This window comes from Canis aureus, chromosome 35, assembly GCF_053574225.1.
Source record: "Canis aureus isolate CA01 chromosome 35, VMU_Caureus_v.1.0, whole genome shotgun sequence".
NCBI classification, from domain to species: domain Eukaryota; kingdom Metazoa; phylum Chordata; class Mammalia; order Carnivora; family Canidae; genus Canis; species Canis aureus.
Window position 1 is genome coordinate 8380826 of NC_135645.1, and position 22985 is coordinate 8403810.

The 22985-nt window shown below is 44.9% G+C and overlaps 1 protein-coding gene and 1 long non-coding RNA gene across 2 annotated transcripts in view; one reads left to right on the top strand and one right to left on the bottom strand.

The window, feature by feature from the left end:
• Window positions 1-22985, bottom strand: part of ARHGAP31 (Rho GTPase activating protein 31) — a 110970-nt gene that overhangs the window by 78815 nt on the left and 9170 nt on the right. The window lies entirely within an intron of this gene.
• LOC144305165 (uncharacterized) lies at window positions 18236-20208 on the top strand. The gene is made up of 3 exons (XR_013372201.1): window positions 18236-18879; window positions 19413-19610; window positions 19888-20208. It is a non-coding gene; the product is annotated as an uncharacterized LOC144305165 (long non-coding RNA).

A 22985-nucleotide genomic window follows, 5' to 3' on the forward strand; every position in this document is an offset into this window, starting at 1 on the left:
AATTCAAGGCCTGTGTTGGGCTCCATGCTTTAAAAAAAGCCATCTAAGGGGCAGCCCCGGTGGCTCAGCAGTTTAGCACCACCTTCAGCCCAGGGCGTTATCCTGGAGACCCGGGATCGTGTCCCACGTCGGGCTCCCTGCGTGGAGCCTGCTTCTCCCTCTGCCTGTGTCTCTGCCTCTCTCATTCTGTCTCTCATAAATAAATAAAATCTTTTTTACAAAAGAGAGAAAGTAGTAAACAAACATTGCATTCAATTTTTTTAATGTTTATAATTTCTTAGTTGCCATATAACATGTATTCAATTTTGAGTATCATTTTCCTTGCCAGGGGCACAAGTCATCGTTCTGCTGATTATACCTGACAGGAAGCACACTATGGCTGAAGTGTGACGTGGCTGACAAGGACACTGGACTATCGCAGGCTGCATGACCAGAAGTATAGTGTCTAGAAAGAGGAAGGAGGGATCCCTGGGTGGCGCAGCAGTTTAGCGCCTGCCTTTGGCCCAGGGCGCGATGCTGGAGACCTGGGATCAAATCCCGCGTCGGGCTCCCTGCATGGAGCCTGCTTCTCCCTCTGCCTGTGTCTCTGCCTCTCTCTCTCTCTCTGTGACTATCATGAATAAATAAATGAAATCTTCAAAAAGAAAAAGAAAGAAAGAAAGAGGAAGGAGAACACCACTCTGCACTCCTTAGTCGACACCTGGAACAATATATTCCATTCTTGGAAACGCAGTTCTTTTTTTTTTTTTAAGATTTTATTTATTTATTTATTCATGAGAGACAGACCGAGAGTGAGGGAGGCAGAAGCAGAGGGAGAGGCAGACTCCTGAGGAGCAGGGAGCCTGACGCAGGTCCGCGGATCACAATCTGAGCCAAAGGCCGACGCTTAGCCGACTGAGCCATCCAGGTGCCCAGAAACACAGTTTAAAAGGGGCCTAGGCAAACTGAACCACATTCAGAAGAGTCTGATCTTGAAAGCAAGTGGACTTAAACAACGTCCTTTGCAGAAAAGCTGAGAAGCAGAGGTTATTTGGCTTGGAGAAGAGTTGGAGTTAGTGGTGACATTGTGGGAGCTGGGGTTTGTGGGGAGAAGAAGGGAGATAGTGGGTATTTTCAAAGTTTGAAATGCCATCTAAAGGAAGAATGCAGTTCTCCAGTGTAATGTGAATGAATAGCTCTCTACACTTATAAAACTAGCATAAGGACGTTGCATCATCAACAGAAAGAAAAGCTTTCCAATTCGTGGAAACTGTTCATGGATGGAAGTCTGCTTTGCGAAGTAATGAGTTTCCCGTCACTGGGAGTGATCTACATAGAGACAGGACTTGAGTGTTCATGCGAGAGAGGGAAGTCAAGTATGAGGTCTCCATGACCTTAAAAGTCCCTTCCAACCCCCCCCATTCTGTAGTTCTTCCTTCTAATATCCCATTTGCATATAACCTGTTATGCTTGGTAAACTTTACTTTTTCCCTTCATTGGAATCAATTGTACCTTAGAATAGTTCAATACAGTTAATTATTGACGGTTTTATGAGATTTCCTTGAAGAAAATTTCAAAGACACTTGATCTTTCTGATCAGCCAAACATTTGGTCCTAGATTTTCTAATATGGGATATTTATGCAAACCTCTTGTCCATCAAGGAGGAAAATTTATTTTTATGAACACATTATTCTAAATTTTCCTACCTAGTGACCAAATACTGTCATCATTTCCTCTTTCAAATGAACACTAGCAAGCTGAATTCCTCTGGTTTCTCCTACCCCTGAATGATGAGTCTACTTGCATTAGCAATAGTACTGTGTATGCATTCAATTCAGTTCATTAATTCACTTATTCAATAAATATTTATGGAGCATCCAATATTGTTCTAGGCACTGCGGAAACAGCAGCAAATAACACAAACAACATTCTCTGCTCCTGTGGAGCTGCCTTTTAGTGGAGGAGACAGTAAGCAAGATAAGAAAGCAAATATATACAAGATAAACAAAATATATACTAGATGGGGGAAAGAAAGAGGGTGTTTCCATTTAAATAGGGTGGTCAATTCTCTCTACATTTTATTTAAATGATGGGAATCCCACTAAGAAGGTAACAGTTAAATTTAAAGTCTCAAAGGAAGTCAGTGAACAAAATAAGTTCTCTATCAGAAGAACGTTCCAGGCAGAGGGGGTATCAAGGGCAAATGCAAAACCTCACTCAAAGGTGCAAAACCAGCTGAGTGTTTCTCATCATGCACAACAAAAAGAAGTAAAATCTGGATCTGTGCACATAGGATCTTAAGGGAAAAAGAACATCAAAACAAGAAGTGGTCAACTGCCACCTGCCAAATCGCATAGATCAGATCATCGCACATTTTCTCCTTAGTTATACTGGACCAGCCATTGCCCCCAAACACACCTTGCAGGGTCCCACCTCCAGGCCTATGACTGGCCACAGAGGCCAGAACGTACTACCCATACTTCTACGTTGGATTGATTTTTTTAAAAAAAAGATTTGATTGATTGATTGGAGTGTGCAGCAAGCTCAAGCTGGGGAAAGGGCAGAGAGAGAGAGGGAAGGAGGGAAGGAGAAAGTCTCAAGCCAGCTTCAGAGTCAAGGGCAGAGCCCACCTGGGGCTTGATCCCCGGACCCTGAGATCATGACCTGAGATGACATCTGGTCAGACACTCAAACGACTGAGCCAGGCTCCCCTGCATTAGATCTCACGCCACCTTCCAGCCCAGTCCAAACGTGTCCTCCTCGTGGGGCTCTTCCTGACTACCCAGCGCCCATTCGACTGAATTCAAACACTAGCACGCCTACCTCTCAACCTACTGAGTCAGAACTCGCATCTTCACAAGACCCACAGGCGACCCAGGGACACACTAAACTTTAAGGAGCCCTAGGCCCCTCATCTTCCCATGTGGCTTCACACTGTAAAAGCCTGGGAGCTTTTAAAAACCACCAATGCTTAGTTCCACCTACAGAGGATCTGATGTAATCAGTATGGCATGAGTGCTGGCTCTTGAGAGTTTTGAAAACTTTCTGGGTGATTCTCAGATGGAGCAAAGTTTGAGAATCACTGCTTGCTTCTCTTTCATTTCTAATTCCTCTCTATACTGTCTTCCTGTAACTGGCAAACAGCCTGCCCTCAGGTCTGGTCACTTTTTTCTAGAGTTGGATTCTTAGGTCAGAACCAGGAGAAGAGGTTTCCCTCCACCTTTGTCTCCTGACTCCAGGGCCCTGGGCTTGGCCTCCCCAAGTCCTTAATAGGTATGGAGACTGGAAGTAGGAAGGAGTCAGTAGGGCAGTGGGAGAAAAAGTGGACCCCCACCCAGCAGTGTGGCCCTATTGTACGCGCCTTGGGTGAGACTCATAAATACCTTCTCTGTAAAGGGGGCACAACAGTATCTCTCCAGTGTGCCTCGTGGAGTCACAGGGGCTTGGGGAAGACCAACAGAAGTTATCTGTGAAAGTATTTATGAGTTTATGAGAGAACTATGCACTTCCTGTCCAGTAGTCTTAGGATACTCATTTCAAATTTAAAAATCTGCCTTTCCCCTGTTTCTCAAATCTAAGCAAGAATTTTAAGTGATATTTTATCTTAGCATCCAAAAGGGATGACCATGCCTGTGTAGTATCTGTACTGGTGCGGATCGGTGATTCAAATTATACTTCGTGGGGTGCCTGGGTGGCTCAGTGGGTTAAGTGTCTACCTTCAGTTCATGTCATGATCCTGAGGTCCTGCAATCAAGCCCTGTGTTGGGCTCCCTGCTCAGCAGAGAGCCTGCTTGTCCTTCTGCCTCTCCCACTCTCACTGTTGGTGCTGTCTCTTTATCAAATAATTAAATAAAACCTTTAAAAAAAAAAACAGAAAACAAGTTATATTTCACTGCACCATTGGTTATCAAAAGGAATGATCCTGTGACTTGTGGATATGTCGATTAGTACCAAATATCTTGTGAGTATTCAATAAATATTAACCAGTGAGGCCTAACTTAAGATGGAACCATGGTAAGATCACTTACCACTACCATGTTAAGATCACCATGCCACTACCGAAGTAAGGAGTGCTACTTCTGTCTTACCCACATGAGCTAAAGTTCACCTTTTAAGGAAAGCATAGCACCTTCATTTAGCCATTCTGCTGACTGCAAACGGATAAGACCAAGAGAACCTGGCTTATTCAAAATAGATTTGTTTTACCAAAAGGAATAGTTCCCTAAGAGTCATGGTGAAAGCTAAATGCTAGACGTTAAAACTAGATACAACTGTTCTACCTTTATCCAGAGCAAGTGCAAGATGGTGAGTGAGCATAGAAAGGCCCCTCTGCCCAAACATATTTTTCCCACATCTCTCTTTGGAAATTCTTTAAGGTTCTCATTGTGGGAGTTTCTTTGAATGGATGCAAGCGCCCCTGGGGAGGGGAAGGTCCTAGCACTCTGGTGCGAACCTGATGCTGAATAGAGCAATGGCACTCAGGATTTCTGATTTTCTAAATCAAATTTTTTCACAATTTCTTTTAATTTCTTTTTGAAAGATGTTATTTATTTATTCATGAGAGACACAGAGAGAGAGAGAGGCAGAGACCCAGGCAGAGGGAGAAGCAGGCTCCATGAAGGGAGCCTGACATGGGACTTGATCCTGGGTCTCCAGGATCACGTCCTGGGTGGAGGACGGTGCTAAACCGCTGAGCCACCCAGGCTACACATATTTTTTTTTTTTTTTAAGTATCTCCACACCCAACATGGGGCTCAAACTCATGACCTTGAGATCAAGAGTTGCATACTCTACTGACTGAATGGGCCAGATGGCCCTGTAATTTAGTTTTAAAAGATTTTGGGGGACTCACAGGGGATTACTCCTTTTTTTATTTTTCTGAGAGAGGACATCAACTAACAACTAAACTATCATCATTTCATAATAGAATGGACAGTTCAAAATAAAATCATGAAGAACATAATCTCAAGGTAAAGTACTCCTTTTTTTTTCCAAAGGGAGAGGGAGAATTTTTTTTTTTTTTTTTTTTTTTTTTTTAGATTTTATTTATTTATGTTAGAGAGAGGGAGAGAGCATGAACAGGGGTAGTGGCCGAGGAGAGAAAGAATCTCAAGCCGACTCAGCACTGAGCATGGAGCCTGACGTCCGTCTCTATCTCACTACTCCAAGATCATGACCTGAGCCACCCAGGAGCCTCAGCACTATCCTTTTCAGGACAGGGCAGTTGTAATCTTAAAACTGTGACGATTCTGTACCAACAAATATGTTACATGATCCCTCCCCCTTTTTCCATGGCTCTCCATTTGCCAGCGACCCTCCTAGACAGTAGGAGGATGAGAAGTGAACTGAGAATGCTTAGTGTCCTGGAGATGGGAGGGGACTAACGAAGATGGTTTGTTCTAAGAAGGGGGAAAGAGGGAAGAGAGGAGTGCTCGATGGCAGTCATCTGACCTAGGATTACGTCCAGCTGGACAGCAGAATCTACCATGTCGGCCCTGAAGGGAACGCAGGAGCCCCACTTTTTAACCTAAAGAAAGCAAGCGCACAGTGGCAGAGGGCCCCTGGGGCCTAACTTTTCTGTTTCATTCATGAGTGTGCCCTGTTTGTCTCCCTGGGGATCCACCCGCCCATTCCCTGCAGGAAGGAGCAAGGACGAAGGAGGGAGAAACGTGGGAACAGTCTCAACAACCGGAAGCATAAGCTAGAATGTAACTGAGATGCAAGGAAGGGAGAAGAAAGGGAACGGAGAATTTTCATAAGGAAACGAATCCCTCCCTTTGAAAGTAAGGATATGAGCCACAAGAGTGATGCAGCCGTTTTCTGGTCGAGATGAGCTCATCTTGGGAGCCCCGATGGCCCAGCGGTTTGGTGCCGCCTTCAGCCCGGGGTATGATCCTGGGGTCCCGGGATCGAGTCCCACATCGCGCTCCCTGCATGGAGCCTATTTCTCCCCCTGCCTATGTCTCTGCCTCTCTCTCTGGGTCTCTCATGAATAAATAAATAAAATCTTAAAAAAAAAAAAAAATGAGCTCATCTGGCCTGAGAACCCGAAGGCCCAGGCTCTGCCCAGGGCGGCGCAGGCGGCCAAGCCAAGCTCGCAGCAGGAGGCAAGGAGGCCCTTTCCTAAAGTCTGGACGCATCCTCCCTTCTCCGGCCATCAATCCCATCGATCCGGTTTCCCTTCCTCCTGGATGAGGTCACCCCCCCCCCCCGCCCCGCGTGGGCTGGGCGCGGGCTGGGCGGGCCCCTTGGCGGCGGGGGCGAGGATGCCGCGCTGCCCCGCCCTGCGCGGGGGCTCCCCCAGCCGCCGAGGGGGCGCCGCGGGGCTCCGGGGGCTCGGGCCCAGCTTCCCGGACGCGGCGGGGGCGCGGGGTGCAGATGGGGACCCGACCCCGGGGGCGGAGCGGCCCGGGAGGAAGCCAGCGTCCCCGTTCCCTTGCGGAGGGATGGGAGGGAGCGGGCCTTGACCCCACGGGAGCCCAAGTCGGGGACCCCCGGGAAGGGGAGCCCACGGTGTGGACCCCCGGGCCGGGTGTGGGGGCGGGGCCTTGACCCCACGGCAGCCCAGGTCGCCCCGCCTCCCAGGAGGGGGAGCCCACGGGGGGACCCCCGGGCCGGGTGTGGAGGGTGTGGGGGTGCGGGGCCTTGACCTCACGGGAGCCCAGGTCGCCCCGCCTCCCGGGGGGGTGGAGCCCACGGGGAGGACCCCGGGCCGGGTGTGGGGGCGGGGCCTTGACCCCACGGCAGCCCAGGTCGCCCCGCCTCCCGGGGGGGGGGAAGAGCCCACGGGGGACCCCCGGGCCGGGTGGGGGGCGGGGCCTTGACCTCACCGCAGCCCAGGTCGCCCCGCCTCCCAGGAGGGGGAGCCCACGGGGGGGCACCCCCGGGCCGGGTGTGGGGGCTGTGGGGTGCTGGGCCTTGACCTCACGGGATCCTAGGTCGCCCCGCCTCCCAGGAGGGGCAGCCCACGGGGGGGCACCCCCGGGCCGGGTGTGGGGGCTGTGGGGGTGCGGGGCCTTGACCTCACGGACGCCCAGGTCGTCCCGCCTCCCGGGGGGGGAGGAGCCGACGGGGCACCCCCGGGCCGGGGGTGCGGGGTGGGGTGCGGGGCCTTGACCCCACGGCAGCCCAGGTCGCCCCGCCTCCCGCGGGGGGAAGAGCCGACGGGGGACCCCCGGGCCGGGTGTCGCGGGACGCGGTCGCCTGGGCCCCCGTCTCCTCCCAGTCGCCCGCGCGGAGCCAGGCGCAGGGTCCGACCCAGACCCGGGTCAGCACCGGGCCCGGAGCCCCCAGGCCTGTGCGGGGCGCACGGGGAGGGCCCCCCAGGCCCGCCGCCCCTCGGTCCCCACCGGCCGCTTCTCCGTCTGACGTTCCTTTGTTTTCCGCGTGGGCCTCGCAGCGCTACGGCGGGAGGAGGACGGAGGGCGCCGGGGCTATCGGGGAAACCAGCGGGGCTGCGGGGCCGGGAGCGGCGGGAGCCCCGGGGTGGCTCGGGGCGCGCAGGGGAGCCCCTCGGGACCAGCCCTCGGGAAGCACCGGGCGAGGAGGAGAAAAGGAGCCTCGAGGGTAACGGAGTGAAGGGCTCGACCCCGCGGCAGCACAAGCTCAGAAACAAAATCTTGGCTCTGCCGAAAGATGGAAGGTGGTGCAAGGCTGCCTCTGAGTTAGGCACTTAAAATGCACGATCTATGTTCTCCTCTATCTTTATAAGATAAACGCTATTTATTCCATTCCAGAGACAAGGGAAAAGTCAGAAAGTTAAAGGTTCGCTCTCAGGTCCTCGCTCACTGAACCCCCCCCCCCCCCCCAGCCCCTTTGCAGAGGTCTGCTTGTATTATGAATCAATCACCACTACTTCCCTTTCATTCTTACCTAGTTTGAGTTCCTTCACTACCAAACAGAAAGTCCTAATAATACACCTTTTACCCAGTCATTTACTTCTGGGAAATGTTTTTAAAGATTTATTTATTAATTTTAGGGATTGAGCAGGGAGGAGGAGGGGCAGAAGGAGAGAATCTTCAAGCGAAGTCCCTGTTGAACTGGGAACCCAAGGCTTGATCCTAAGACCCTGAGATCATGACCTGAGCTGAAACCAAGAGTCAGAGGCTTAACCCGGTGAGCTACCCAGGCACCCCTCCGGGGATCTATTCTAAAGAAATACAACATAAGAGGCATATGCCTCAAAATACTCCACTGTGGTCTTCTTGTTAAACGTGGGGTTTGATAACTAGAATAAAGACCAAAGGTATAATGTTAAGCGAGAGCAAGATACACACACACACACACACACACACAACATAATCACAACCATATGGAAAATATACATAGAAAAAAACCAGAAATAAATTACATCTTTTTTCCTAAAATGTTTATATATTTTCCAACTTCTCTACGATATGGATAAATATGTATTATTAGTAAATGTATTACTGTATTATTATTATGTATTATCATGTATCATTTAATTAAAATATTAATTTCAGAAACTTTCCATAATCTCTCTCTCTCTCTCTCACACACACACACACACACACGCATATAAAACATGAAATCACTAATGAGCAGGAAGTTACTAGGCTTGGGTGAAAGAAGATAAAATGTACTTGAGTGATTTTTCCACCAATTGAAAGATTTTCCATAATTTAAAAGATGTGGAAGCTAGAGGGTATGGGACAATTTTTATACATCTATGATATTAATGAAAGGGAAGACCATGTCTCATTGGGCCAAAGGAGAGGCAAATATCTTAACTTTATAATACACAGAAAGGAAATGATGAGATCTAGCTGATTCCTGATTGACAAGGACATACTGATTCATGGGGAGAAGGGACCACGTTGGAATGGAACTCTTAATGGCAAAGGAAAGAATATATTCATAAACATGATTACTTAGGAAAGGAGGTAAAGCAGTAAAAGGTAAGGTAATGTCGTCATGAAAGTTTATTTTACAGCAAATGTATTTATCAAGAGAATACTTTCTAATCATGAAGATTAGATATGCAAAAACACAAACAATATGTTTATGTTTGGCCTGAGATTATTGATACCAGTAGAGTATTTTGTATCTCAACCCAAGCGGATGATAATTATGCTCATTTGGGGTTAGAAAATGCCTAACAATGAAATGGCCCCTTATTTGGAGCTCATAACTTTTCTATGAGGAGGGAAGGGGAGAAAATCAAGAAAGCCACATGTCTACATGCTGTGTGTTCCTGGAGATCCTTATGCAGCAGCAGGAAAATACAAACTAATTCATAAAAGCAGGTTTCTTTGGTTTGACAACTTCCAGTCTTGTGTAAGGACCTGGTAGAATGAAGAATACAGCAGTATCCCTCAAATAATCTAACACTAGATAATGGTATGAAAATCACCGATGGAGCATAAACTGTGTTGAGAACCTATGTTATGGTAGAAAGCAAAATTCCTATTCTGGGATTGAAATCTAGGATTCTCCGGGTGGTTAACAAACCACATACAAAAAGTTCCCTGTTGGGGGCAGCCCCGGTGGCTCGGCGGTTTAGCGCCGCCTTCAGCCCAGGGCGTGATCCTGGAGACCCGGGATCAAGTCCCACATCGGGCTCCCTGCATGGAGCCTGCCTCTCCCTCTGCCTGTGTCTCTGCTTCTCTCTCCTCTCTGAGTATTCTCATGAATAAATAAACAAAATCTTAAAAAAAAAAAAAAAGTTGCTTAAGGATGTCTTGGGTATTTCTAATTCCCCTCCCTTGACTCTTCCCGACAAGGGAGATGCCTTACTGATGTCACCTCTGTTGCTGATCTCACTTTTTCTCCCCCAACCATTGAAAGCTGTGCACTCTATACAGGGAATGAGGTGGAAAGACGTATTAGATTCAGGGCCTTGTGGATAGCATCTCCCCAACACTATCACCCTCCAGTCTTCCCAATTTCATCACTCTGTTCTCCAATCACTCAAGTAGGTTACAGGGGGGCAGGAGGAACCACTTTTTTTAAAATTAAAGGTTACTAGAGCCAGGAGATAGGATGTTTCAGCACTAAGACAAGGTTAGGATTTCTAGAAATACTTAGCAGTTAAATGAAGAGATAAAGAGCCCAATGTGTTGTTTGGATATAACTTTGTGTCCGTGCCTAGATGGAAGGCGGGAGCCCATCCTGCTTGGTATCCTGTAACTCATGGAATGCAGTGAAATGTTATCTTTTTAAAATTTCTTATGCTATAGTGTGCAGTGAATTCTTAATACCTCATGTCAAAATCAAAGAAGGTAGCAAAGAAATCATGTAATTTGAAAATTATAATAGAGGAACGGAAAGCATTTTGGTTTACTGCCTAAAACAGCAAACACCGAATATATAGCATTTGGATGACAGTTGGGTCACAAAATAAAGAATTTTCTGACCCTGCTCTAAAATACCAAAAAAAAAAAAACAAAAAACAAAAAAAAACCCCAAAAAACCCCCAAAAACCCAAACCCCACAACCCTCTAGAGGGTGTTTTATAAAAATATGTGATGAAATCCAGAAGGTGCTTTTATCTCATAACACCCATACCAGAAAGATTAATCTCTGTGGTCAGTGTCTTGTTCTGGTTGCGGATGCGTTTGAGCCCAGCTTTGGAATCTTCTCTAGTTAGAACATCTGTTCCACAGTTGTTAATGTTTGTTTGGTATTGCCCAGAAGAAGACAGCAGAAGGGAAGAATTTTTAACAATGAGTCCCAAGATAGACTAGATCAGCAGCATTGTTTATTTTGAAAAGGCTTTTTTTTTTTGTTTTTTTTGAGTAATGTGACCTGTATGTAAAAAAAAAAAAGGAGGGAGCAGGTCAATGGACCAAGAGATGGATGTCCATCCAATACTGGAATGCAGTTCAGCTTGTTTTCACCACTTCTCAAATTTTCTTCCCAGAAATATTTGTTCATTGAGTTATTACTACATTCCACACTAGGCTTAGTTTTTTTTTTTTTTTTTAAGATTTTTAGACAGAAATTTGAATGTTCAATTTAAAATAATCATAAGTGAGAGATTGATTCTATAGTATTCAATTAAGAGTAGGCAAGAATAAGTAAAATCTAGTTGTTTTAGGAAATCTAAATAAAATATGTAAATAATCTATATCATTTGGTAATTTGCTCCCTTAGCCAAGAAAAGAAGGAACTATTATTTCTTGAGCTCAGTGAAACCAGATTACATTAGTTGATCAGGAAGTAAAATATCTTTTTATTTTTCTAAATAATGTGAGGTTCAAGATAAATCAAGCAGGCCTGCATTTGCAGAGTGAAGAAGTTACATTTAAGGCAAAATTCAAATTATTAGATGACATTTTTTTTTTTAATTAGACTGTAACTTCTCTGTCATTACTATCTTTAAATTATACAACATCATTCGAGACTTCCAGTGGAGATCATTTATAAAGATGCTGAGTTTTACCCAGTAAAAAACTACTGAGACCTAGCATTTGAAAACTTTGTAGAAACAGCTGGGTTTAGTTTCAGAGCTCCAAAATCAAATTGAAAGAGGGAAAGATCCTAATCCCTCAAACCATCTGTTCAAAGAACAGTGAAAAAAATGACGACAGTTTTCAGTTTGGGGAACAATGACCTCCTTAAGTGAGATCTGAAAGTCCCTTTCCTACTCAACATTTCAGCTGATCCTCACAACATCCCTGTGAGTGTATAAGGTAAATATTTTTACCCTCTTAGTGCAGGTAACGAAACTGAGGCTGCTCACTCCCGCCACACAAAACATCATTAGCAAAAGCTAGTCTTCCACCTAGGTTGGCCACTTCAAAAATTCTAAAGCTACTCTTCTGTACCACCTTCCAATTCCATTCCTCCTTCAGATCTCTCTTCCTTTCTTCTTTCCTTTTGTTTCTTCTTTCTTTCCCTTCCTCCCACATTAATGGAGATTCCTCTCTAATGCCAGAAATTATTCTACGTCGCTAGTGTTCACATAAGAAACTATACCCACTATGGCAAGAAGGCTAAGAATTATTCATAAAAATCTAGAGAAGAGGCATGAATGCCAGCCCTGTGTCTCTGCCTTCTTTCTTTTTTTTTTTTTTTTTTTAAGATTTTATTTATTTATTTGGGGGGTAGTTGAAAATAAGAGCAAGGGGAGGGGTGAGAGAGGCAGACTCTCTGCTGAGCAGGGAGCCAGACACGGGGCTTGATTCCAGTACCCCAGTATCAGGACCTGAGCTGAAGTCAGACACTCAACCGACTGAGCTACCCAGGCCCCCCCTCTCTGCCTTATTTCTATACTCTTCCCATTGAAAACGGAAACTTCGCTATCCTAGAAAACAGAAAACAGCACATTACATACGGGTGCTGAACATTTTTTGCCAACGAACTGAATTTGCGTGGGTGTTCTGCAGGCCCTTTGTGAAATGTCATCAAACCAAACAAAACACACAGGACACCTGGACTGTCCAGAGGAAAGGTTCCAGGGCAGACCTCAGGGTAACAGGATCTCAGAAAGGAGGTATTAGTGAGGTCAGGAGTGGGCACATGAGATCAATGGTTGGCTGGGTGGGTGACCCTCAGACAAAAAAGAAAAAGGAGTTTTGCTGATTTGCAGATTTAAGCAGCAGTGGTTTTCAAACTTATTTTTTTATTTTTATTTTTTTCAAACTTATTTTTTTAAAACATAAAGTGTTTTGTTCAGATACATTTTACCCCAAAGCATAAAACAAATAGGACTGAAGAAAGCAAAAATGCTCTGCTTAAGCAGGGTGGGGGATCCCAGAGCCCTCACTCTAGGCCTCTGTGATGGTCCCTTCTATGGGAAAAGCATAGCACAAATTTAAGCTTGCTGATTGATTGATTGATTGATTGATTGGGGAGTTGGGGGTGGTGGTGGCAGGCTTCATGTCCAGTGCAGAGCCTGGCGCGAGGGTCAATCCCATAACCCTGAAATCATGACCCTAGCCCAAATCAAGAGTTGGATGCTTAATGACCTAAGCCACCTGGGCGCCCCACAAATCTAAGTTCATTTGTATTTAAATACCCCTCAAAATATGTAAGCAAGCCCAATTTTTTAGGATTAAAGTATAGGCTCCCAAGCAAGTATTTGAGGAAGAAATCCCAAACTCAAGCCCAGTCCAATCCTGGTGGGTTTCAGAGAAAAGGGGCAGCTGGTCAGGGATGCTTCTTTTTCCAGGAAACCTGATTACTTATCTTCAAAGCTGAAAATCTACCTGAAGCAGGATAGGAGGCATGAAAATAGATGGTTTGGCTTCCTAGGGAACTCGTTGGGGGTTATTGGATTGTTGGGGGCTGCAGTAAGTTTATCCAGTTCTAAAATAACAGTTTTGTTTAGAGAAAGTTATTCTCAAACACATATCCCTCAGTCCTGCCCTGGGAAATTATACTTTTTTATTCCTTTAGCAATTCACTATGTTCGAAGTATACTATTTTGGTGTTCATTTTCTTGTCAGATCCCCACCCCATGAAGCAAGCTGGACAAGTATTATTATTCCCATCCTACAGATGAGGAAGCTAAGGCTCAGAAAGATGAAGGGACTCCCAACAAGCTCACATGACAAATACGTAGGTCTTCTGATTCCTAATTCAGACCTTTTTTTTTTTTTAATTTTTATTTATTTATGATAGTCACACAGAGAGAGCAAGAGAGGCAGAGACACAGGCAGAGGGAGAAGCAGGCTCCATGCACCGGGAGCCCGACGTGGGATTCGATCCCGGGTCTCCAGGATCACGCCCTGGGCCAACGGCAGGCGCTAAACCGCTGCGCCACCCAGGGATCCCCCTAATTCAGAGCTTTAAGCATACCTGGTATCTACACAAATCTTGTGTCCTACTACGCACAAAGTAAAGGCCACAGATTTGGTGTTACCAGTTCTGAGTCCTTGGGGATCATCAGTGCCCTCTTTACACAGCAGATGTAATAATAACCTGTCATCTCACTCACAGGATTATGAAGGACAAATGAGACAATTTGGTAAAAGCACTTGGTAAATGCACCATCTAAGGGTTAGTTACCCCTCCCCTAACCCCTGCCATCTTGGCAGTTTCCCTGTCCTTCTATTAACTTAGGACTTCACTTTTACAAACTCAAAAATATTTGTCTCATAGCCTCTGATGGCATCATGCAAGTCTCTTGCAAAATTCAGCAGGTGGCCAGAGCAGTCAGCTAGCCATACTTTTGCACAACCTCAAACCAAAGTTCTCTCTCCCTATGTTGGAGATTCAAGGATGTGCTGCCAAAAGCTCCCAGAGTGCTTTACCCTGAGCCCCAAGCAGTGACCGTAGGACTGAGTCCAGCTGATGTGTTTAGGGGGGCCTCGCGGGGTGTGTGCATGGGGGAAGTTGGTCCATCACAGTCATCACAGACCAGGCTCTTTGTCTTCTCCTTGGCAGAATCAGAACCTGAATTTGGCAAGTCCATCTGAGAGTGATCCATTCTCTGCAACCAAGTTCTGTCGGGATGACTCTGTGGTATCTAATGGCAATTTCATCTTTTTTTTAAAAATAGGAATTCACAATTGCATCTAGCCTCTGTATAGGTGGGGGCCTCTGTCAGGAGGGCAAATTGCAGTTGATAAAAGTTGTTGATAAAAGCAAAATTAGAGTAAAGAAAGTTGGAATAATTTAGGGAATATGTACGCTTTTACAAAATGAAAATGCCTTATTGTTTTTCCAAAGTATAAACATTATACATATACATTATTTAAAAAACCCCAAAGCATTAAAAAAAAAAAAAAGCAACGTGGCAAAGTATGCAAAAGACAGAAAAAGCTGTATTGTTAATGTTTTGAGTATATCCCCCCAGACTTTTTCTTATAAAAATAGTGGCTCACAGTTTAGCGCCGCCTTCAACCCAGGGTGGGATCCTGGAGACCTGGGATCGAGTCCCACATAGGGCTCCCTGCATGGAGCCTGCTTCTCCCTCTGCCCGTGTCTCTGCCTCTCTCTCTCTCTATATATATATCTCATGTATAAATAAATAAATAAATAAATAAATAAATAAATAAATAAATAAATAAAAATAGTTACCGAAATAGAATTATACTGTATATCTATTTTGGGAGCTTTTTCACTTAGATATTGTTGGACATCTTTCTATGCCAGTAAATATATATCATCCTTTTAACCAGCCTTATAATAAAGGATATTTTTCTCAGGCTGTGAGGTAGTCTTATGAACCCTCCTTCTCTGTTAAAGGCAGTATCATCTGGGCCTCTTCTCCTCTTTCAGGGATTCCTGATGCTGGGTGGTTCTGAGAAATGCACTGACCCGTTATTTCTGGCTAACACCAACTGGCAGCCAGAAAACACCACTGGCCAGCTGCACTTTCTCAGGCAAATTACTGTACTGTCCAGGGCCTCGGGCTTCTCTGTGTGTTAAACAAGAAGTCTGGATAACAATTTTCTGCGATTCTGTCAGCTCTGAAGTGACACATTAGCTTCTAGTTCATTTATCTCTGTGTTTGCCTTGGCACGGGATGATCCCAGCACACTGAATGAAAGGGGAGCCCTAGCTGTGCACCTGCACGACATACTTAAAGACCCCGAGGATGGGGGTCTTGAAGCTGGCAGGGCTGGGGAGGGACCAGGGTGGAGGGGCGGTTATGTCAGGGAAACAACTCTCCTGGTTTCCTTCCAACATGGAAGTGGGTGATGTCTACAAGAAGGCATGAAATTCACAGCATTGCAGTAAACACAGCCTCTGGGGCCTGTTAGTCCTTTCTGAGCACAAGTGTCTAAACTGCCAGATAACTGTGGCATTCATAAATACCGGAATTCATTTCCCATTTTAAAAGCTCTTTGGTCTATATTTCTTTTTTTAAAGATTTTTATTTCTTTATTTAAGGGAGAATGCATGAGTGGGGGGGAGGGGTAGGGAGAGAGGGAGCAGCAGACTCCCCACAGAGCAGGGAGCCCGATGCAGGCCTCAATCCCAGGACCCTGGGGTCATGACCTGAGCCAAAGGCAAACTCTAACTGATTGAGCCACCTAGGTACCCTAGCCTGTATTTTCTCATCTAAGTCTCATTTCTGCCTTTTGGATGAGGAAATTGAGATTCAGAGAGTGTGATTTGCTGAAGACCAGTGGACAATTATTTGCAGAATGAAGATCCCACCCCACACTCAACCAGTGGATTCCTCCTCCACCTCCACAGTCTCCACATTGGGTACATAGTCACATAACAGATGCATGCCTCTGTGTAAGATACTCACGAAGACACACTCCTCCGTACCCACTCCACCACCACTAGGACCCAGGACAGCAAGCATTGCCCTTCCCTGGCTCCATCTACTCTTTTAACACATAATTATGAGCATTATGCTAGGCACCAGTGGTAAAGTGGTGAACCAAGAGACATGGATCCCCATCTCACAGAGTTGACTCAGGGTCATGGAGAGTCTAGAATGAGGCAGGGATAGGGTGGATGTGAGGATGGTATATACAGTGTGATAAGAGCAGCACTGGACAGTACAGGGTAGGATGGAACACATAGGACAGGCACCCCACTCTTCCTCAGAGGGGTCAGGGAAGGCATCCTGGAGGATCCACTCCATGACCCAAATGATGGAGTTAGCAAGACCCTTGGTAGCACTAAAGAGAGATAGGAGGTAGGCTGACTATTCTATACCAAGAGAGGAGCATATACAAACACTTGAGGGCATGAGGAGCACGGTACTTTTGAGAAACTATGAGAAGTATCGTGTGGCCAGGGGTAATGCTCGGGTGGGATGCTGGTGTTTATTAAGGCTACAGAGAAGGCAGGTCTCTAAGTATGACAGCTGGTCAACCTTATTGGTGTTTATGGAGCTGATGTTTGTCTTGAGGGCACTGGAAAGTCATTCAAGGATGTAGGGAGTGATACTGGCGACAGGCTCTTAGCAGACATTCTCTTTATCAATCCTACTAGAAGATATACTCTGTCTATAATTTTTGCCAAATTATGGATGCTCAACTTCGGGATACGTTTCCTTTTTAGGCTGCCACCTGTTTCATTGTTGTTCACCCACTTCTTGGGTCTCTGCGGCCTGTGCTAGGATGGCTCAGATGACCAGAGCTCTGTGTTCAAGATGCCATGGATATGGGGCATGGGGCCAAAGAGCTTCTAACTATTCCCTATCCTCAGCCTCAGCCTTAACCCAGGGCCTGGACTCAGCTGACAGATATGGATTGACCAGCCAACATCCCTAAGGAATATTGGAACGCAAGTTTAAAGCATAACTAGAAGTATGTGGACTAAGCAAATTCAACCCTCATTATAAGCAAAGGGAAGCAGTATTAATATTCAATAAGTTATAGATAATAACAATTATCAATGAGATGATGCATGACTCCTACAACATATTCAATAAATACTAAATCAATTGATCAGTATTTAGATCATAAGAGAAATCTTATAGGAACATGTAAAAAAGGGAAAGAAACAGTTAAATACATCAAGATATTTTATAAGAAGTATGTATATCATGCACAGAGTATCTAGAGAAAGATTTCCAAGAAAATTAACACTAGTTACTTCTGGGATGAGGAACAGGGAGGATGAGGGCAGGGAAGGGAGGGAGATCTGTTTACTATGCCTTTCAGAGTCTTTTACATTCGGAAACACAGAAATATGATACATGATTTAAGAAATAAAATTAACCTTAAAAACCCATCCATTCAGCAGAACCCCATGCAGTGATTAAAAAGAGTGAGATTGAGCTATAATTACAAAAATGGATAGTTCTCCAAGATCTACTGTTATTTAAAGCTGCATATTTCAAAACATATATATGTTGTCACTTTGTGGGACAGAAAACAAACTCATTCGATGTGTACATTTTTTTAGCACATACAGAGAAAGTTCTCTGTGCCGTTCAATTCAATAACCATTGGCCACATGTGGCTAGGTACATTTAAATAAATTAAAATGTAAAGTTCAGTTCCTCAGTAGGGCTAGCCACATTCAGGTGCTAACAGCCGCGTGTGGCTAGTAGTTGCCAAATTGGATGGTGCAGACAGAGCACGCTTCCCTCAGAAAGTTCTGCTGTACAGAACTGGTCCAGTTGATCCGGCCCAGACTGACACATGGGACTACAGGGATGTGAGAAGAGACCTTGTGCTTTATAAATCTCCATGTTGTCTGTCTTTCTTTCTTTCTTTCTTTCTTTCTTTCTTTCTTTCTTTCTTTTCTTTCTTTCTCTCTCTCTCTTCTTTCTTCTTTCTCTCTCTCTCTCTCTCTCTCTTTCCTTTCTTTCTTTCTTTCTTTCTTTCTTTCTTTCTTTCTTTCTTTCTTTCTTTCTTTCACAATTACTTTTATAATTTTACAAGAGAAGAGGATGGCTTGCACCTGTGGCAGGTGTTTATTCCTCATTAAAATCACATCCTGTATTTTTTTCATGACTCCACCAATTCCAATTAGGGGTCAAGGGATGGCACAGCATTGCCAGGGGAGCTATTCTCGAGGGAGGAAAGGCGACAACTGCTGTCCCGAATCGGAGCAAATGCACCTCCGGGAGGAGCACCTCAGGGCGGCTGGCTGACCATCCAGCTAGTCTTGCTTCCTTCTGCTCCTCTGCTTTTCAGTCACAAGGGACAGGATCAGTTTGAGCGTCTGCCAGAGGGAAAAGCAGAGGCTGAAGTATTTTTAGTTCTTGGAGCTGTGGAATCTGGCAGAGGTCAGGCGGGCACTGGCCAGGGAGGCCCACCTCCAAGGGACCCCGAGGTCTCCTTGGAGATGGAGAGCTAGCAGAGTGGGGAGGACCCTGCTCTGAGATGGGGATGGCCATCCAATAGTGGAGTAGGAGCGCGCTGGGCCAAGCTCAAAATGCCGCCTGGGAGTAGAACTGACAAGAATGATGGATGTGATAACTGCTCCATGGTTTCTTAAACTGGAGGAATGACAAAGGTGAAGAGAAACTTGGAAGGAAAAGACGTGGGATGGAGGAGAAGTCTGGCCAGGAGGTAGGTGGGAAGGAACGTTATAAAATTTTTCAACTCAAATAAAACTTGGATTTGAAATATTAAACATCGCTCTGGTTATCATCCACCAGACAGAGAAAAGCAAAATTTCCCAAGATTATAAATAGATGGAATAAACTGAAACTCTGGGTTATAACTGCCTGGGGCATTTCATTTTTCCTCCACCTGGAGGAAGTTTATTCCTAGACCAGGGTCCAATGTTTTTCTTACTAGCAACAGGAGAAACAGCAAAAAGGACACAGAAGCTTTAAGGGTGGCTCAAGAGTCTTCCTTTATCAAACTGGAATTTAAACTGGTACATTTGTGTTCATCGCTCTTTTTTTTTCCTTTGGAAGATGTATAATGGTCATTTAATAATCCATTTGCTCTTATAAACCTATCCAAGCAGGTGGGTGGCTCATGCTTCACCCTTGTTCTCTTTGTTCTTCTTTTGAGAATGTTGATCCTGCCATATTGTTTTACACCCAATGCCTTTGCTTAGCTTCTCCCCTCTGTCTGGAATATCTTCCTTGCAGGAAGAGACCTCTCAGATTCCACTCATCTTAGAAGATCCAGCTTCTCTGAGTCAGAATTAATGTCATTCATCTCCCATTGTGGTTTGTGTGAGAATCAGTTGAGAATGCACCCATCTCCTGCATGAGACTTGAGCTCCCACAGGGACAGACAATGCACGTTCATTCCTGTGTCCCAGCTAACCCAGAGCCTGGTTTATGGTAAGTGCTTAACATGCTGATGTCCATCTCTTTCTCCCCTCCCATCATCACCTCCCCTCCCATTCCCTTCATTCACTTTATTAATATCTATTAAGCCAATGTACTGTGGGGAAAACAGATTGTGGTGGGTTGAGTAATGGCACTTCAAAGAAGTCCACATCCTTATTCTGGAACCTGTGAATGTTGCCTCATATGTCTAGAAGGATTTTTGCAGATGTGATCAAGCTAAGGATCTCAGAACTAGGAGACTATCTTGAATTATCTGATGTAATCACAGGGTCTTTACAAGAAAGAGACCTTCTGATTTCTTAATCAGAAGATATGATGAGGGGCCGTGAACCAAGGAAGGAGGACAGCCTCTAGAAGCTGGAAAAGGCAAGAAAATGGATTCTCCCTGAGAGCCTCCAGAAAGGAACCAGTCCTGCAGACATCTAACACACAAGGAAATAGGGAACGACCCCAGTCTTCAAGGAGCAGATTTTTTGTTTGTTTGTTTTTGTTTGTTTGTTTGTTTGGGTTTTTTCTGCAAATTTTCTATCTACACAGGGAGGAGACAATTTAGGAAACTATGACAGGTGGCAGTAGAAGTAGAGAAGTAAAGGTCTACACTTCCCCACCCTGTTCACCTTCCTAGATATGCTTCTGTGTACAAGCTTCCATCTTCAAATAAAGCACTGAGATGTGAATACAGACTCCATATTTGATTCAACCCATGAAGAGTGTAGTATGGATCCCTATGCTCTACAGCATAAGACTCTGTCCATACAGACTAAGATCGAGTCAGATCTATTGCATTCAGTCAACTGTCAAAATGCATTTGTGAAGCAAAGAAATAGGCAGATGTGAAATAACCTATGGGCCAGCTAAAACTCAGGCCTCACGATGTTCCATCACTGATGAAAACAGGCTCATTTTCCAGGTGTACAGCCCTCCTGAAATACAAATGGAAACTAGAAGACTGGATGGCTGTCCCTATGATTATAGCCTTTTACCATTAACTCTCCTTTTTTTTCCTTTCGATTTTGTTTTTAGGTTATTTTTTCTGATTACGAAAGAAATGTAAAATTTAGAAAGTTCGCCACAGTCCCACCCCTGAAATATTTATCAACAAATAAAAGTCTTAAGACTAGCATTTTTATGCATCCAACCAAAGAAGATAAATAATCGGATGTATATTAAAGATTTTTTTTTTTAAAGAGGAAGACCCTAAGGATATACGGCAGCCTCGGAATAGTATGTGTTCTCAGCTCCCTTAACTTCCATATCTGTAGCATTACTCAGGAACCACATTCTGAGTAATGAGGCTGAAACAGGGTAAGATTTCCAATCACCAAGGAAATAATAACCAGAGTCAACACTTAACGGAAGGTTTGCTTAATTTTAGGCAGTACACTAGTTCATTTAGTCCTCATAACCTTGAGCAATAATATCATATAATCCCTACTTCACAGATGAGGAAACAGAGAGATCTGGTAAGCTTGTCCAGGGTCACAAAGCTAGTTTGTGGGAGAGCTGAAATTTGAACCAAGGCAGATTATCAGCGAAAAAAGCCACATGCTAACCAACCACCTTGTCACACTGCTTCTCAGAGAAGTTCATTGATATCACTAATCTGCACCTAGTAAAGCAGGAAAGCAAACAGAAGTTTTAAAATAAGGATTAATACAAAAAGGCTTTACGAATGAAGACATCCCATTCCCATTAAAATTTTAAAAGATTTTTTTCCAATTCAAATAGTAAAAATACATGTTTACTGTTGAAAATTTGAGCAATGTATAAAGTATAATGAAGAAAAATAAAAATCATGTGGTTTCATTCAGCTGCTTCTTTCTGTGGGCTCAGGCAACGTTTCTGAAAGCGAGATCTGTAGACCAAAGATATCAGAAGCACCTGGAGTTCATCTTTAAACATGTGGATTCTGAGACCCCATCTGAGACCTACAAAAGCAGAACCTCTGAGGGACCGACCTCAGATGCTGCTATGCAGTGGCACTTGACAGCTCGCAGCCCCATAAACGATAGAACTCATTCAGTGAAGCCCCATGCTCTCCGGAGACCCGGATGCTACAGGACCTCGGCAAATGCCTACTGGAAATTCTTATTAGATGAACATTTGGTTTCAGAAATACTCCTGAAATGGAATTTAAGGAGTATTTCTAATACTCCTTATAGTGTACTCACAGTGAGCTAAATTTAATTAATATTTTTTGACTTGAAATTCAATTTTAAAAGTAAAAATTGCAGTTTTAGTCATTCTTACGCCCAGTAGAGTTTGAGTATCACTGCCCAAAGCTGAGAAAGAGAGGTCTAGAATCCTTTGAGACCCAGAATTCGAAACCCATGCCTCCCACCCCCCACCCTCCAAGGCCTACCCACTCCCCCCTTGCCTTTCTGAAACCAAATCGTCATTAGGGGCAGTAGAGGAAGGGGAAAACCATGTCCCATTTGAAAGTCAGACTTGGGGGGAGAAAAAACAGGTTACTCCATAAGTATATTTTCCTGACCTTCTGCTACAGGCTCTGTGCCCAGGGTCCAAACACCCCCGAAGGGTCCCCAAGCAGCGTTTGCATCCTCAATTCTGATTCCCATTTGGGAGCCCCGCCTCTAGCTTTGCTTTTCCATCAGGCAAAATGGCTCCTCTCCATTAACATCAGGCCCATGTTCTAGCTATTAGCCAAACAAAAGATTTTCCAAATATGGACCCAAAAAACCATGTGCACTTTAAAGGCCACAATAAGCTTAAATAGCTAAAACATATTTAAAAAAAAAGAAAGCCAACAATTGACGCCAAAAGCGTGAGTCCTTAAGGAGCAGAACAGCAAGACAAAAGCCAGAAAGAGGAACAAAAATATGCATTGTAGGGGAGGGGCAAGCAGGGAGGTGTAGATTTATATGGAAGAGCTGACATCATTGTTTCCCAATAATACTCTGCATGCAGGAAACAGATGGGAAAGAAGTGGTGGAAGGGCCTACTTATGGTAACAGGCCATGCTCTCTGTTTAGAAGCCTGCCATTTGGAACCTAAAAGTTTTACTTTGAAAAACTGGGATGAGAACTCCATTGCCAGAAGTTTTATTAAAGCCTGGCTAACTCCTGCTGAACTTAGCACCTTGGCGACGCATGGTAAAATGGAGCTGTGCGTATCAGACCCGGATTGACTGCCAGCTGACCCGTTTGAGTCCAGAGGACAGGGAGCTGTGGGATGGGAATTGCTGTGGGACAGTCCCACTTTCAAGCCCTGGTTCTTCTACTTCCCGGCTGGGTGACGTTAGGCAAGCTACTTAACCTCTCTGAGTCAGTCTTCATCTAAAACATGGGCGACAAAACAGAACTTTCCACACCATGGGGCGAGGCCGCGGTTGCACATTGATGCCCT